This window comes from Stenella coeruleoalba (genome assembly GCF_951394435.1).
Source record: "Stenella coeruleoalba genome assembly, chromosome: 7".
Taxonomy (NCBI): domain Eukaryota; kingdom Metazoa; phylum Chordata; class Mammalia; order Artiodactyla; family Delphinidae; genus Stenella; species Stenella coeruleoalba.
The window spans coordinates 55,674,471-55,689,977 of record NC_137153.1 but is presented as its reverse complement, the minus strand read 5'-3'; the positions used below and the strand labels follow the sequence as shown (position 1 = coordinate 55,689,977).

General features: G+C 36.9%; 1 protein-coding gene across 1 annotated transcript in view; it reads left to right on the top strand.

Moving 5' to 3' along the window:
• ADAMTSL1 (ADAMTS like 1) overlaps window positions 1–15,507 on the top strand; it is a 468,040-nt gene that overhangs the window by 36,282 nt on the left and 416,251 nt on the right. The gene's annotated exons all lie outside the window — the stretch shown is intronic.

Genomic DNA, 15,507 nt, shown 5'->3' with positions numbered 1-15,507 from the left:
GTGTTGTATGTGGCAAGGAAGAGGTTTGATCAAAATTACTATATATTATAAATAAAACATGAAACAGAAGAAGGAAAGATTATTCATCTGCTGATTCTTCTAGACTTTACATGAACAGCAGAAAGTGGTGAGATACAGTTTCAGGAAAATGTCAACTTATTCTAATAAGAGTGAGAATTTCTTGAAATCAGGGTCCAGGTCTTACTTTTTTCTGTATCCCCCAGGTCTGCACAGGGTCTGAGAGATATTAAGAGCTCAATAGATGTTTCCTCACTGAATCCATTGATAACTAGATATCGTTTTGGTTCCAGAGAGGCCCCAGTGGAAATAACATACCCAGGGGGAAAATGGCCAATGCGCATATCTTGAAAGATCCCAGATCAATTCTGGTATTTAGCCATTCTGGTGTTTGGGTCTACACTGAAGATCAGTCTGTTGGTTGAATCCACTAGCGAGTTTGTCTGTCTTCATTGGAGGCCAGCTTCATATCAAACCAGATCTGTGAACCGATAAGAAAGAATAGACCTTTCATCGTAATGATTCACCTGTTCTCTTAATCATGAGTATCAAAAACTTCCTAAATCTGTACTACATGATGCTACATGGTGATAGCACTTTGGGCCATAACTGATAATAAACACACATCAGTAAAGCCAAAAGGTACAAATTTGGAATGTTCCTATTATGTAGTTTGCCCAAGTAAGCATGCTTGAATATTCTGTAGGGATGAACCAAAACATGTGTCTCACAAAGCTGGTAAGAAATGTATGGGAACTTTCACATTGGCTCAGTGATGTGAAAACCTTGTACTGAGTGAGAAACAACCTCAGGAATGAATTAAAACCACAAGTGAAAGTCTGTCGTCTGGAAAATCATCAAATATTGATGTCCTGTGATATTCAAAACTACCATTTTTGTCACCTAGTAAATTAAGGCTCCAGTCGTTAGGATTTTATTAAGATACTATGGGAGGTATCAGTGTCATCTACTTGGGTCAGGGCTGTCATCTATTTATAATGAACTGAAAAAGTAGAATGTAAATTCTAAAATTATGAATGTATATATGTCTCTATTTGACTCTCAAATATTGAAAAAACACATTCAGTAAACTCATACTGGTGTGGATAGGAAGTAAAAAAAGAATGGGGAGAGAAGTGGACCACCTATTCTTTAGGGATTTGAAGAAAAAGAAAAAAATCTTCAAACAGATGGCATTTTCAGATCTGGTAAGAACATAAAGAAATAATAAAAGAAGTGACTGCACAGCTGAATCAACCTATGTGTTGTTTTTCTCAAGAGAACCGGAATCAGTACAGTTCAGCATAAAGTCACTTCACAACACAAGCCCTGTTGAAGAATGGTGTCAAAATATATGTCGGGAGCAGATAAATAGTCCTGTCATAATTTTTTTAAAAGATGTACATTGACCAAAGTAAGTTAGCTAGCCAAGTCCAAAGTCAATGTGCAAGAGCAAAAATGTTACAAGGAAAGCCATGCGATGTAGGGCAGGTAAAGAATTGGGACCATTTTGGCAATCTACCATGGATGGTCTTCTGTGGCAATTCATTTCTAATGGTTAATGGACTTAGTAAGTTTTCTCTCATCTCTCCACTCCATATTTAGGCATCCAAATTCAATTTAGTCACCTTATAACTCTTGGGAAAGGTCAGAGGTTATGAATGTATATGTCTTTAGAGGCCCAGCTGGTAACTAGAATGTGTGTTGTAATGTAATGGTCAGCATTCCAATTCAGCCCAAGTAACTCCCATCCACCTGCCGAGTTAACCTGCCAGGCCTATTTTCTAGCCCTGGTGATCTCACAGGCCACATTTAGGTCTGATATCAGATAATAATTCTATTCCCAATATGATAGAACTGTAATGGAAGCTAAAATAGTCAGATTTTATGGAATAGATGACAGTGGCTCAACTTCTGGAGTTAAGTATGTTCCCTGATGGATTGGGAGCTTGGAGAAGGCTTGGTTAATCCCCTGAGTATAGAACATCTTCTCTGAGTGATCTTTTGGGGAAAAAAAAAAATCAGTAGAGGCAAAGCACAGTGAAAATATAAACAAGCATTAAATATAAAATCCTTCATTCTCAACTGGCAGTACTTAGTGCTGGGAAAACAGCCCTGACCCAGGGAGACACTGAGCAGAATCCTTTCCTTGGTTTCTCCCCTGTCTTTTTTCTAGGCTCACAGGAAGTAAGCAGTGCTTGATTTTCCTGATTTCTGATATTGCAACATTGATTATTGCCTTTTGCTGCAAATTTGATTTGAGCAATAAAGGAAGGCACTGTATAAAATTTTTTCTACAACTTTTGATAATTTCTGTAAGATTCCATTAGGTTTCATTGAGTAACTCTGATAATGCAATTGTTGCTAATCACCAAGTGGTATATAATGTCTGCTTTTATTTTTTTTAATTAAAAAACAGACTCTACCTACTTGTACTTTATGATGGTCCTTTGTTTTATTACACATGAATTAAACAATGTACCAACTACCTTGAGAAGCTGCTTCTTCTCTCTCCAGTTTTCCACCTCGCCCACTAAATATTCTGAAATCATACTTTTAGCAAATTCATTTGTCTGGTTGACCTCGTATGGTGTTGTTTAGTGGAAATGATCCTTCTGCAACCTAAATGACTTAAGCATATTTTTAAAAAATTTGATACTAAAGATGTGTCTCTGAGAGCTCTAGGTTTGTCTTCAGCCAGGTCATTTAGCTTTTTGCCTGAAAGGAGTTCCAGATGCGTAAGGCACTTAAGAATAATGTGTCTAACATCACATGTACCCCTATATCAGGTCTGTGCCAAGATCAAGGTCAAAGGTGTAAACTGCAGCTCATTTACTCAGACATAAAAAGAAACGAAATTGAGTTATTTGTAGTGAGGTGGATGGACCTAGAGTCTGTCATACAGAGTGAAGTAAGTCAAAAAGAGAAAAACAAATACCGTATGCTAACACATATATATGGAATCTAAAATAAAAGAAAATGGTTCTGAAGAACCGAGGGGCAGGACAGGAATAAAGATGCAGACGTAGAGAATGGACTTGAGGACACAGGGAGGAGGACGAATAAGCTGGGACGAAGTGAGAGAGTGGCATGGACTTATATATACTATCAAATGTAAAATAGATAGCTAGTGGGAAGCAGCCGCGTAGCACAGGGAGATCAGCTCTGTGCTTTGTGACCACCTAGAGGTGTGGGATAGGGAGGGTGGGAGGGAGACGCGAGAGGGAGGAGATATGGGGATATATGTATAGCTGATTCACTTTGTTATACAGCAGAAATTAACACAACATTGTACAGCAATGATACTCCAATAAAGATGTTTAAAAAAATAATAATGCTGCACTGAACATGGTGGTGCAGATATCTTTTAGGAAAAAAAAAAGATAGCAGTGAGTCAGCTGATACTCTTAAGTGTAGTGTCAGCCTTTGCATTGGTGGCTGAAGAAGATTTAAAGGTCTTTTATGACCTTTTTTCACTTTCTGAAATGCCAGATTAATCTCCAGACTAATTAATACTATGGATTAATAAATTAATACAATAGGTATTTAATACATTAACAGTACGAATATTTTGTTAAATCCCAACTGATTAAATGAAATACTTGTTGACTTCATAGATATCCAAATAACAAAAAAAAAGAGGCAAACGTATAAAGGATGAAAACATTGTAAAAAGTTAATAAATTTTGAATTGAATTCTTGAGTTGAGTAAAAATTTTTTGAGTTGAACAAAATTATTAGATGAACAAGAGATAAAAATCATCACACTATAGAGGTGCCTAAAAAAGTTAAGATTGTGATATTATTCCAAAGGGATGTGGCTGCCAGAATGTTATCAATATAAGTGCAAAAAAATTAAAATAAATATCCCAAGGAAGGTTATCTCACAGGAATGGGGGAGATTATTCAAACTTGTCATTTCATAATAATTGTGCTAAGGGAAAATAAGCTAACTCCTCAGATTTTTTTTTAATTGCAAATACAATTTTTCTCCCATAATAATATTGATACTTACATGAATATAAGCTTTAGTTAGCAAATAATTTATACACTGCATAACAATAAATACTGAAAGAAATATTTTAAGATTTGGTGTATAATAATAAATACCAAAAGGAAAATTTTAATGTTAAGATTTGGCTTCTTAAACAGATGTTTTTTCTTTTAAAGTCACCTCATCTCTGTCATAACATCCAATTAAGGTTCACAAGACTTAAGAGGTTTTAGGACTTCCAGCACAAGTGAGCCCCAAAGCAAGATTTATCTGTTATTCTTCATCAAATGTTGTGTTATCAGCCTTGTTTTCCTTGGAAATGTTTGAGGTTTGCTTAACAGAAAGATATACAAGTTCGGAATGAGTCCGACTAGTCATGTCATTTATATGAGGTAATCTTTTCATTGTGTTAGAGGAGATTTCACATTTTTGGATATATGTTTAAGAGTTTGCAGTTGCCTTCATTTAACTTTTTGGGTCAAAGCCTATTCCAAATGTATTACCAGGACTTCTAATATTCCAGGTCATATATCTTAGAGGGATGTTTTGTTCCAAGATCTGATGTTCTTTCAGGAGGAAAATACACTAAGGCCAATGACTGAATGTTTGGGACCAATTTATGGCCTGGTTTGTCCCATAAACCTGTTTGTTGAAATAAAAGATGGTGGAAATGTGTTTAGTGTCCATAACCTTTACTAGCCATATTGGGAATCTATAACTCTTGGCCGTCTTTTTCTGCTTATTTAAAAATTCCTTCTTTGGTTTGTTCAGTAGCTTTTCTGAAGTTTTTTATTTCTACTCAGTTTTCTTTTTTTTAAACTACTTTATTGAGGTATCTTTGACATGTAAAAATAATATATATTCAAGGTGTACAACTTGATGTTTTGATAAACGTATACATTGTGAAAAGATCACCACAATCAAGCTAAGTAACATATCCGTCCCATCTCCATAGTTAGTGTGTGTGTGTGTGTGTGTGTTGAGAAGATTTAAGATCTATGTTCTTAGCAAATTTCAAGTATGCAATACAGCATTGTTAACTGTCATTACCATGCTGTACTTTAGGTCTTCAGAACTCATTCATCTTGCATAACTGAAACATTGTCCCCTTTGACCAACATCTCCTCATTTCCGCCCTCTCCTCTGCACCTGGCAACCACTGTTCTGCTCTCTGCTTCTATGAGTTTTACTATTTTAGATCCCACATGTAAGCAAGGTAATTCAGTATTTGTCTCTCTGTGTCTGGCTTATTTCACTCAGCATGATGTCCTTCAGGTTCATCTATGTTGTCACAAATGGCAGGATTCCCATTTTGTTAAGACTAAATAATACCCCATTGTATGTACATACCACATTTTCCTTATCCATTCATTCATCAAGGGACCTTTAAGTTGTTTTCATATCTTGGCTATGTTATGAATGATGCTACAGTGAACACAGGTATATACCTATTCGAGACCCAGATTTCATTTCCTTTGGGTATATACCCAGTAGTGAAATTGCTGTGTCATATACTAGTTAGTTTTAATTTTTTGAGGAATCCCCATACTGCTTTTCATAATGCCTTTACCAATTTACGTTTCCGTCACCAGTGCATAAGGCTCCCTTTTCTCTACATCCTCTCCCACTTATCTTTTTGATGATAACCATTCTAACAGATGTGAGGGATATCTCCTTGTGGTTTTGATTTGCATTTCCCTGATGGTAGTGATGGTGAAGATCTTTTCATGTATCTTTTGGCCCCTTGTATGTGTTTTTTTGAGAAATGTCTATCCAGGTCCTCTGGCCATTTTTAAAATTGGGTTATTTGGGATTTTTTTTTTTTACTCTTGAGTTATATGAGTTTTTAAAAACTATATTTTGGATATTAACCCCTTGTCAGACATATGGTTTGCAAATATTTTCTTCTACTAGGTAGGTTGGCTTTTCACTGTTGATTGTTTCCTTTGCTGTACAGAAGCTTTTTAGCTTGATGCAACTTCACTTGTCAAATTTTGTCTTAGTTGCCTGTGCTTTTGCTGTCATGACCAAAGAATTGTTGCTAAGACCAGTGTCAAGGCGCTTTTCTCCTATGTTTTCTTCTAGTAGTTTTACAGTTTAAAGACTTACATTTAAGTCTTTCATCTATTTTGAGTTAATTTTTGGTACTTGGTGCGAGATAAGGGTACAGTTTAATTCTTCTGCATGTGGCTATCCAGTTTTCCTAATACCGTTTATTGAAGAGACTATCTTTTCACCATTGTGTGTTCTTGGCACCTTGTCAAATATTAGTTGACTGTATAAGCACAGGTATATTTCCAGGCTCTTTATTCTGTTCCATTGGTCTATATGCCTGCTTCTGTCCCAGTAACATAGTATATTGATTACTATAACTTTGTAATATAGTTTGAAATCAGGAAATGTGATGCCTCCAGCTTTGTTTTTCTTGTTCAGGTTCTGAGTTTGAAAGTATTCCCTCTTCTGTTTTTTTGGAAGAGTTTAAGAAAGATTGGCGTTAATTATTTTTAAAATATTTGATAGAATTCACCTGTGAAGCCATCTGGTCCTGGGCTTTTCTTTGTCAGGAAGTTTTAGATTACCACTTCAATATTTTTTGTTTGTTATTGGCCTGAACTAGAAAAAGGAGAACAAACTAAGCCCACAGTTAGCAGAGGAAAGAAATAATAACAACTAGGGCAAAAATAAATCAAATAGAGAATAGAAAAACAATCGAAAAGATCAACTAAACTGAGAGTTTGTTTTTTGAAAAGATGAAATTGACAAAACCTTAGCCAGACTGAGGGGAAAAAAAGGGAGAAGCTGCAAATAAATAAAATCAGAAATGAAAGAGGAGATATTACAATGGATGCTTCAGAAATTAAAAGGGTGATAGAGACTATTATGAACCATTATATGCCAAAAAATAGGATAACCTAGAAAAAATGAATAAATTCTCAGAAACATATGATCTTTAAGACTGAATCTCAGTTTTCATGCTTTCATTTAATAAATATTTATTGAACATCTACTATGTATTAGGCAAATTTCTAGGTGTAACTAAGGATATAAAGCCCAAGGGACAAGAATTTGCTGTTGGGAATTTATCATATTATTAAGTTTCTACTGATTATATTGAATTTCTACTGATTATAGTTGCAAGATATTTTAAGAACTAAGAGAATTTCCCCCAGTTCTGTAAATAGGTAATACATCTGTAGCGCTGGTTCTTAACCCCGGCTGTACTTTAGAGTCACCTGGAAAGCTTTATAAAAAATACAAATATCTGGACTCCACTGAAGACCAATTAAATTGGGATCTCTGGGGTTGGAGCCCTGCCATCAGTAATTTTGTAAAGGCTCTCCAAGTGACTTTAATGTGTATCCAGTGTTAGAATTGCTGCTCTATTGGAGGGCATGATAGTGAAATGATGACGTTTGTCTCCAGCTTTCTGAGAATTTAGAGGTTGGGGTTATGAAGAAAAGAAGATATTTTCTGATAAAGAGATTTCTTTATGTTTAACTTCCTCCTTCAGGTTTTTATAGAATGACTTAATCTGCAGTGTGGGAGGAAAAGTCATGGACACCAGCATGTCAGGACAATAAAAGTAGTGATTTCCTCTGTACTCCTGTGAGCTACAGCAATAACCTTTCTGTGTAGTTCTCCACTTGTCTAGTATTACTCAAGATCAACCTTGCCCTAAGTGGTGAATAGACTTCATGATTTCTGAAATTTTCTTCCATTCCATTATTAAGCTTATAGATATGACCCTTTAAACCTCCAGGTTGTTAATGACTAAGTTAATTCCCAGTGACTGGGGTGGTTTATGCAAATTCTCTGAGATCAGCTTCCCCTCAATTTCATTGAATTTCTTAACCATAGAGTTTAACTTTCCACCTTCAATTCAGCATCTATCATTTTCCCTGTCCCCCTAAAAAAAGAAAGACTTCCTTGAATTCTCTTTCATCTGTTTGATCCCAGTTTGTATCAGTACAATAGAAGAGAGGAGTTTATCTAACTCTGTTTTCCTTAGTTTCAACCACTGGGGATGAGGGGTGCGGGATAAAGGGACGAAAGGGTGTGCGCCTGCGTGTGTGCGTGCGTGTGTGTTTGTGAGAGCGAGAGAGATTGAAATAAAAGAACACAAGATATTAAGAGGAAAAAAAAAAGATACCAGAATTACATACATTGGGGAATGGATACTTTACCTAGAGACAGAAAAAAATAAGTACAGAACGCTAAGTAACATCCTATTTATGTGTGATCATCAGCTGAAGCCCGTTACTACCCATGCCAAGCTCAAATAGCTTCAGGGCCAAGCTCTACCTTGGCTTTGGGGTAGGACTCATTAGTCAAGATAGAGATCCTTTCCTACGGGAAACAGTCACCTATTTGGGAACCTGACTCTTAAGAAAAACCGTGTGTTTCATTGCCTCTGATAGAAACTTTATCGTATTTTGTGGATTATCCCTTTTTTTTTTTTTAATCAAACTACTAATTTTGAAGACTGACCCCACTCTTTTCTAGCTGTGTGACGTAGGATTAGGTTCTCAGTTTCTCTGGGATTTAGGTGGGGCTCATCTACGATGTCAAGTGGACAGTGCCTGGAACAGAATAGGTGTTCAATAAATGTTTATATTGAAAGAATGTCTAAGGCGCCCTTCAACTCCAAATCGAATGTGTGCCCCATTTTGCTGTTAGGGAGGAAGAGGAGTCTAAAACTGCTCTGCATATGAATGGTTTTAAAGAAAAATGTTATGATTCTCCAGGCCCTCATTTTGCAGTGGACATCTGGGTGATACGGGCAGATTGAAGAACTTTTGTCTCTAGCCAAAATAATTCATAAATTCCCAGTTCCAGGGCTGTATGGGGTGAGATTGTGAGAGTCCTAGAGTTTCATAATACACATTTTCCTCATGGGGAAGATGGAAAAGTTGGACTTGATGTTGCTAAAACACATTTGTTTTTATTCTCATTCTTTGCCTCTTTTGGCTACCGAGCAAATGTAAGATCATTTGCAAATCTTATGGCATGTGTGTATGTGTTATAAAGTACACGTCCGGAGCAAATGTAAGATCATTTGCAAATCTTATGGCATGTGTGTATGTGTTATAAAGTACATGTCCTTCCTGCTGGTGGATCTCTAGCCAAAGGCAGCAATCCCCAGGGCCCCCACCCCTCGCCCTCTTTCAGAGGGAACAAATGCATTGCAGTGACAAATACAACTTTGAGTAAATATGTGAAAATAAACATGTCTGTAGAAAAGAGCCAAAGTTTCTTTCCTTTGGTAGCTATTTAGTTTCGTTTTAAACTTTTCATCTTTGGTTTATTGTAGAAAGATTTTAATTGGGTTTCAGGTTCAAAAATTGGAGCAAATATGAGGCCAAAAATTCTTTGCAACCTGAAATTATCCTTATAGCATTTCCTTCTGTTCTACTCCTTCCTTCCTTCCTTCCTTCCCTCCTTCCTTCCTTCCTTCCTTCCTTCCTTCCTTCCTTCCTTGCACTTCTCAATAAATGCTTGTGGAATGCTAACAGTAAACCATGCTTCACTGGGCACTGGAGCTCAGAGATCACACGGAGGGACTGCAAAGGAGAAAAGCAAGTAACCAAAAATACATTTTCTAAAAGTGAAAAGTATCCTGGGTGGCTGCAGGCCTGTGTCCTGATCCTTTCAACTGATGGCCATGCTGCTGACTCTGTGCCTTTTCTCCTGATGAGCCCTCTTCCTACAACGCCTCGCACTGCCCATGCCCACAAACCCTCAGTGTTATTTAAAGTAACCTCCAGCAGTGGCCCCAAGTCTCACTTCACTATATTTCTAAGGCACTATGTTTGCACCACTTTTAATCACTTTTACCTAGCCTGGCTTGTGTTATAGTTATTTATAAGACCCTGTCCCCCACTAGACTGTCAGCACGATGGGCACAGGTTTTATCTTGCTTTTCTTTATGTCTTCCTGTTTTGCATAGCAGGTACTCAGTCAGTGCTGGGTGAATTGACCGAATGGACTATGGGGGCCAGTAACCTACTGCCGTACTTTAGGAAGCAGGAGCCGGGAGGGAAGGTTGTGTTTTGAATTCTCCTTTCTCCCGTCACCCTCTTGGGACTTGTATGGCCCGTACAGGACACTCCTCCTAAGATATCACCTTTGTAAGTTACTTCTGTCTCTCATCGGTCGGTCCCTTTGTCTAATACCTCCATGTTTAGTATCCAGACCACGCCCATTAGCTGTTGATGCTACATTATACCGATATGTGTTCTCCTTGGACTTGTGGATTTTTTTTACAACTAAATGATAGCTTTGAGAAGGGTCAGAGGAGTCCTCATTTTTGTACCTTTCACAGTGCCTTGGCTTAGTACTGGTTCCGATTGGATGCTCAATAAATGTGTGAAGTGACTGTAAATCAGAAAGCATTCCACCAGAATTTGTGAACCAGAACGTCCTGCCCAGGGGCTCATCTTCACTTCGAGATTGCATGTTGTATGTTGTCTCATTAGATTATCTGAGCAGTCTGCTCGGGGCAGTTTCTGGTTTTATTAGAAGCTGGGCATGATCACTGTGGTTTCCAGTGTCGTCGTTCTTGCTTTCTTCTCTTTTGATTACACGGGCACCCTCCTCATTGTCATAACCCTAGCCGATATTTGCGAGAACTCAATGCTTTGTTGTAGCATGTCTGTCTTTGAAGAACAGGCAGAGATATGTAAAATCATACTTGTTTGGGAAAAGAAATTGGCACTGGTTTTTCTAGTTGTAATTTAGAACATACCAGACACTCATAATAGCAAATAAACCAATTTGAAACTCACAGGCCAAACTCCAAACTTCAGTCTGTAGTATCCTCATGTGTATCTATATTTTAATTGAACAGCTCTGCAGCCTCTAAGCTGCTGCTCAGGAATCTGAGTTCCCTATGGTCAAGAGAAGATCAAACAACAGAGAAGATGTCATCTTAGAATGTTTTTCCTAAACCTGTGTGGTTTCCATTTAGGCTGGATTTGGTCTACATATTCAGTTTTAGTAACTCTCTCTGTGTACACAAATCGAGTCTCCAAGCGGGCACAGCATTCAGAATGTTTTTTATAATGAGAGATCAGTATAGAGCAGAAGTGTTGAATTGTAAAACTCGTGTTACAAAAATACGTTACCTATGCCAAAGAAACAATTTATGGCATCGTTTTTCAGTGTGGGATTCCGTTACCCCTTCTTCTTTGCAAAATTGCTTCTTAAATTCAGCTTTCAGGCCAACTCTTCTTTTGGGTCCTTAGGCCACATTAGAGCCCCTAGCAGATCAGGAAGAACTGGTGTGACACCAGGCTCTGGTCTGTTCCCCGCCAGCTCACCTACTGATGGATGACGCCTGGCCGCGTGCCTTCTTGTTGTTTGCTGTATTATTACAACAGAAAGCATTTTCAAAAGCTGCATTTATCAAGTTGTCATAATAGTTTGGCTTGCTTATCTATCTAGCCAGAAAAAAAAAACACAAAACTCTCCCTTAGCGCTAATCTGTTTGAGCCACGTGATATATCACATGTAGAAGAGTCAGTGCAAAACAAATAGGCACCCTATATGACCTTCAGGGACCTTTCAACTAAATGCTTAAGAAGGGAGATATTTTTTATGCTCGCCTTTGTAAGTCCCATAGCACCAAAGATGTCTGTCTCCTTGTTTCAAAGGCAGTTTTCCACTGGAGGTCGTATGTGTGTTGGGGATACGTTACTCCTAGAATTTTGGCGGCTTTGTCTAATGAAGGAGCTTTAACCTTAAATGGAAAAAAACTGAAGTTTACCAGGAAGAAGGTCCAAGACACCTTTAACATTTAAGATCAGTTTTTCATAGGCAAGTGATACCAGATTAAACATTATTTGTTACGTAGACTCTTGTAAGTAAATTTCTTATTTGACATAGGTGGTTGTCTGGGAGCACGTGACTATTCAGGGGGATGGGTGTGGGTAGAATGGGATTCATGTTCAGAGTCAATATACATTCATTAAATGTTTGTTAAAAATACTTCAAATCTATTAATGTTAATAAATAAGTAGGGATGCATACTAGGACGTCTCCAATTATTCAGAGATATATAATGAATATACAATATAAGCATAGTCATGTGTAGATACTTTTTTATTGAGATATAATTGACCATATAACATTGTGTAAGTGTAAGGCATGTGAGTTGATTTGATCCATGTATATATTACAATATGATTATCACTTTAGCATTAGCTAATGCTATTATCATGTCACATAATTATTCTTTCTTTTTTTGTAGTGGGAACAATTGAGATGTAGTCTCTCAGCAACTTTCAAGTTTACAATATAGTCTTGTTGTCTATAATCACTAAGCTGTGCATTAAATCTCCAAGACTTATTTATCTACTAGTTGCAAGTTCATACCCTTAAAGGACATCTCCCCAATTCCCATGCCTCCGAGGCCCTGGTAATCACCATTCTACTCTCTGTTTTTACGTAGTTACTTTTTGAAGAAGGGACAGTGCTGAATCGATTCATCCTGTTGGGACCAAGTGCCACACAGAGTTTCCACATGAAAAAGGCTCATTTTGATTCTCATGAAAGACATTCTAAATTAGAATTAAATAATTATTTTAAACATGGAATAAAATGTAGAGCATTAAAGAATGACTTTTTTAAGCACAAGAGTGAGACAGAGAGAGTTAAGGGGAAAATGAGAACTCGGGACTTAGGAGATGCACAGGGATGGCATATCTTCTAACTCCTTTTCTCCCTGTGCAAAGCAAGACCACTACTAACCATCTGTGGTGCTCCAGAACGGACTCCAGTTCTAGCCCCTAGGTTTTCAGCATCCAGTTTGACCCCCAGATTAGGGTAGTGAGCATCTGAGGATAGCTTTACACACCATGTCCGCAGGTTCACATAGCTTCCTTTTTAATGACCAAGTTCATTGGTATCAAGTTTTCTTTCCCGAAAGAAACTGTTACGACAATATGTCATGGAACGTGAAAAGCAGCCCAGCAGTGCATTTGCACTTCTTTCTCTTGGGTGTTCTCAGAATTTGTTATTCCTCTTGAGGTCTTTGTAAAAAGCCCTAGAAATGGCAAAATATTTTAACCGGCTCCTTAGGGACACCCTCCTGCACTATGGCTCCCGTGAGTACTGAAAGTCTCGCTTGAAGTGAAGGAGGAAAACAGTGTTCCAATACTCCGTGAAGTCCCAGCTGAGGCTCTCAGTCTGCTGGTCTTGTCCAATTCATGATCATTTTCGGACCCATGGTCTAAAGGACCCAGAGTCCTTCTGGCGTAAATTGCTGACATGGTTTTATGTCTGCTCTCTTGTAAAAAGCTCAGAGTGTCCTTTTGGATGACCAAAAAAAGAGAGAGATAAGCAGATGGACTGTCTTACTTCAAAATTCTTTGCCCATGAGTCTGTATTTGAAAGGCAGGAGGTACTCAGAGAAATACAGTAACCTGTTCCTACTTAACAGCACCCTTTGGTTTTTGAAAATCAAAGGCAAAGCTTCATGAGCCTAACACAAGTGCAATTGTCCTTAAGACAATTTAATATAATTAATATATTTAATATTTATATACACATTTAATATACACATTTATCAGACATTTAATATACACATTTATCAGATTTTCTTGTAACGGTTCACTAACACCAAGGATGAGTCTGGTTGCGTCACCAGAAGGATCTGTTTGCTTAGAGAGGAGATGTGAAGAATTTTTAATTTAAATTGATGTATTTACCAGATCCTTCTTTTATTCTTAATGAGAGATGAGTCGAATATACCTTCCTCTTTTAAAGATTTATGTAAGCAGGGAGGAAAAAAGCCAACAAATGGCTAAAGCCTGGAAAGAGAGCTTTTAATTTTCCATGGCAATTCATCTCTTCTAAGGTTGTTAAATTATGGTAATAGAAACTAAGATAACATCAGGATGTTAAGTATTGGAAGAGTTTGGATGGTTTGTTATGTGTTAATTAGAGACCAATAAAGTATGCTTCAAGCCTATACTAATCTCATTATAAGTGAATTAAAATAATTCACAAATGATAGCTTGATGTTTAGGTGATTTCCTTTTCTGAGACAAGGAACTAAGCCAAAATTAATAAATGACTGGTTAGGAATAAAGAGCTGATATAAATAAGGAAATTTCTGTACAAATTTGGTTTAAAATATATTTTTATTTATATTTTGTTCTTTTTATACTTGAACCAGTTTCTGATTTATTAATTGGTACAATATTTAACTCACTAAATATAGTCCTGTAGCTGTTTCATAGTTTTCATTGAGCAGATGCACTTACTTAAATCCTTTGTTATTGGTGGCCTACAATTTTCCTCAGAAACCATTTTGGACTGAAATTTCTAATGTTTGTTTTCATTTCCAGCGGTGAATTTTATTTTGTTAAAATGTGAAGAAAATCTTTCAGCTGTTTTCTGTTAACTGTTTTTTTAAGAATTTTTTTTAAAAACAGAAGAAAATATTTTTTACTGCATAATTCTCAGATGAGGCTTTTATGCCTAGATAAATGCCTTCAATGAAGAAATTCATGCTTGACAAGAGTTAAAATCCTTGCGGTGGAATAGTCACTTTGTTATTTAAGTAAAATTTACATTCCGCGTTAACAAACTTGAACTTTCAAAAAATACAAACTTTCCTGCCCTGAAGTTCTTTCACATTACATTTTACTGATGAGTGTGGTTCTCTTGGAGTTGTTCCCAATGTACAGGGTGTATCTAGATGTCATTTGCTTACTGGCTTTAGCAGAATTGAGAAGCAGGTTATGTACTGATGTGGAAAATAAGGTGCAGTTAACCCCCAGGCTCAGCCTCCAAGGTTTAATCTAGTGTTAGGATTTTCCACGTCTTGAGTACATCTTGCTCCTTTTGTATTATTATCGTTGTTGTATATGCTTTAGAGTTAGACGCACCTGAGTTCCAATCCCTGGTTCTCTCTTTCCTGAGTAGGTATATGGCTTTCAGCCTCCTAGTCTTTCTCAGCCTCAGTTTTCTTACCTATTAAGTGGGAATAATAAAGCCTTCCAGTTGTTGGAAACTTAGAGATAATGTGTACAGAATACCTAATACTGGACCAGATACCTGTAGCAGACATTCAATATATAGTAGACGTTAGTATTAATATTATTGTCCACAATTTGATAGTGTCTTTTAATAACAAGGACTTTTCCAAACTCAAACATTACCACTTTACTATCATATTTCACTCAAATTAAATAAGCTCTCACTCAAAAAGTAATACAATACAGTGAAGGGAAGACTTAACTCAGGAGCAGAATTAAATTATTTGCAAATCAATATTAGGTGTTAGACAATTACAGGATGTACTTTGGAAATGGTGGCAAGTGGTTTTTTCTTTGCTATGTTTTGTGTTTGTTTGTTTGTCTTAATAGTTTTATTTCTGCAGGAACCACTGATCAAAAAGTGGCTAAAGTCCAACTGAGATTGAAAGTAACATTTCTTTATATAGAATATGATACATTTATCTAAAATGAGGGTGATTTTGTAGTTTTGAA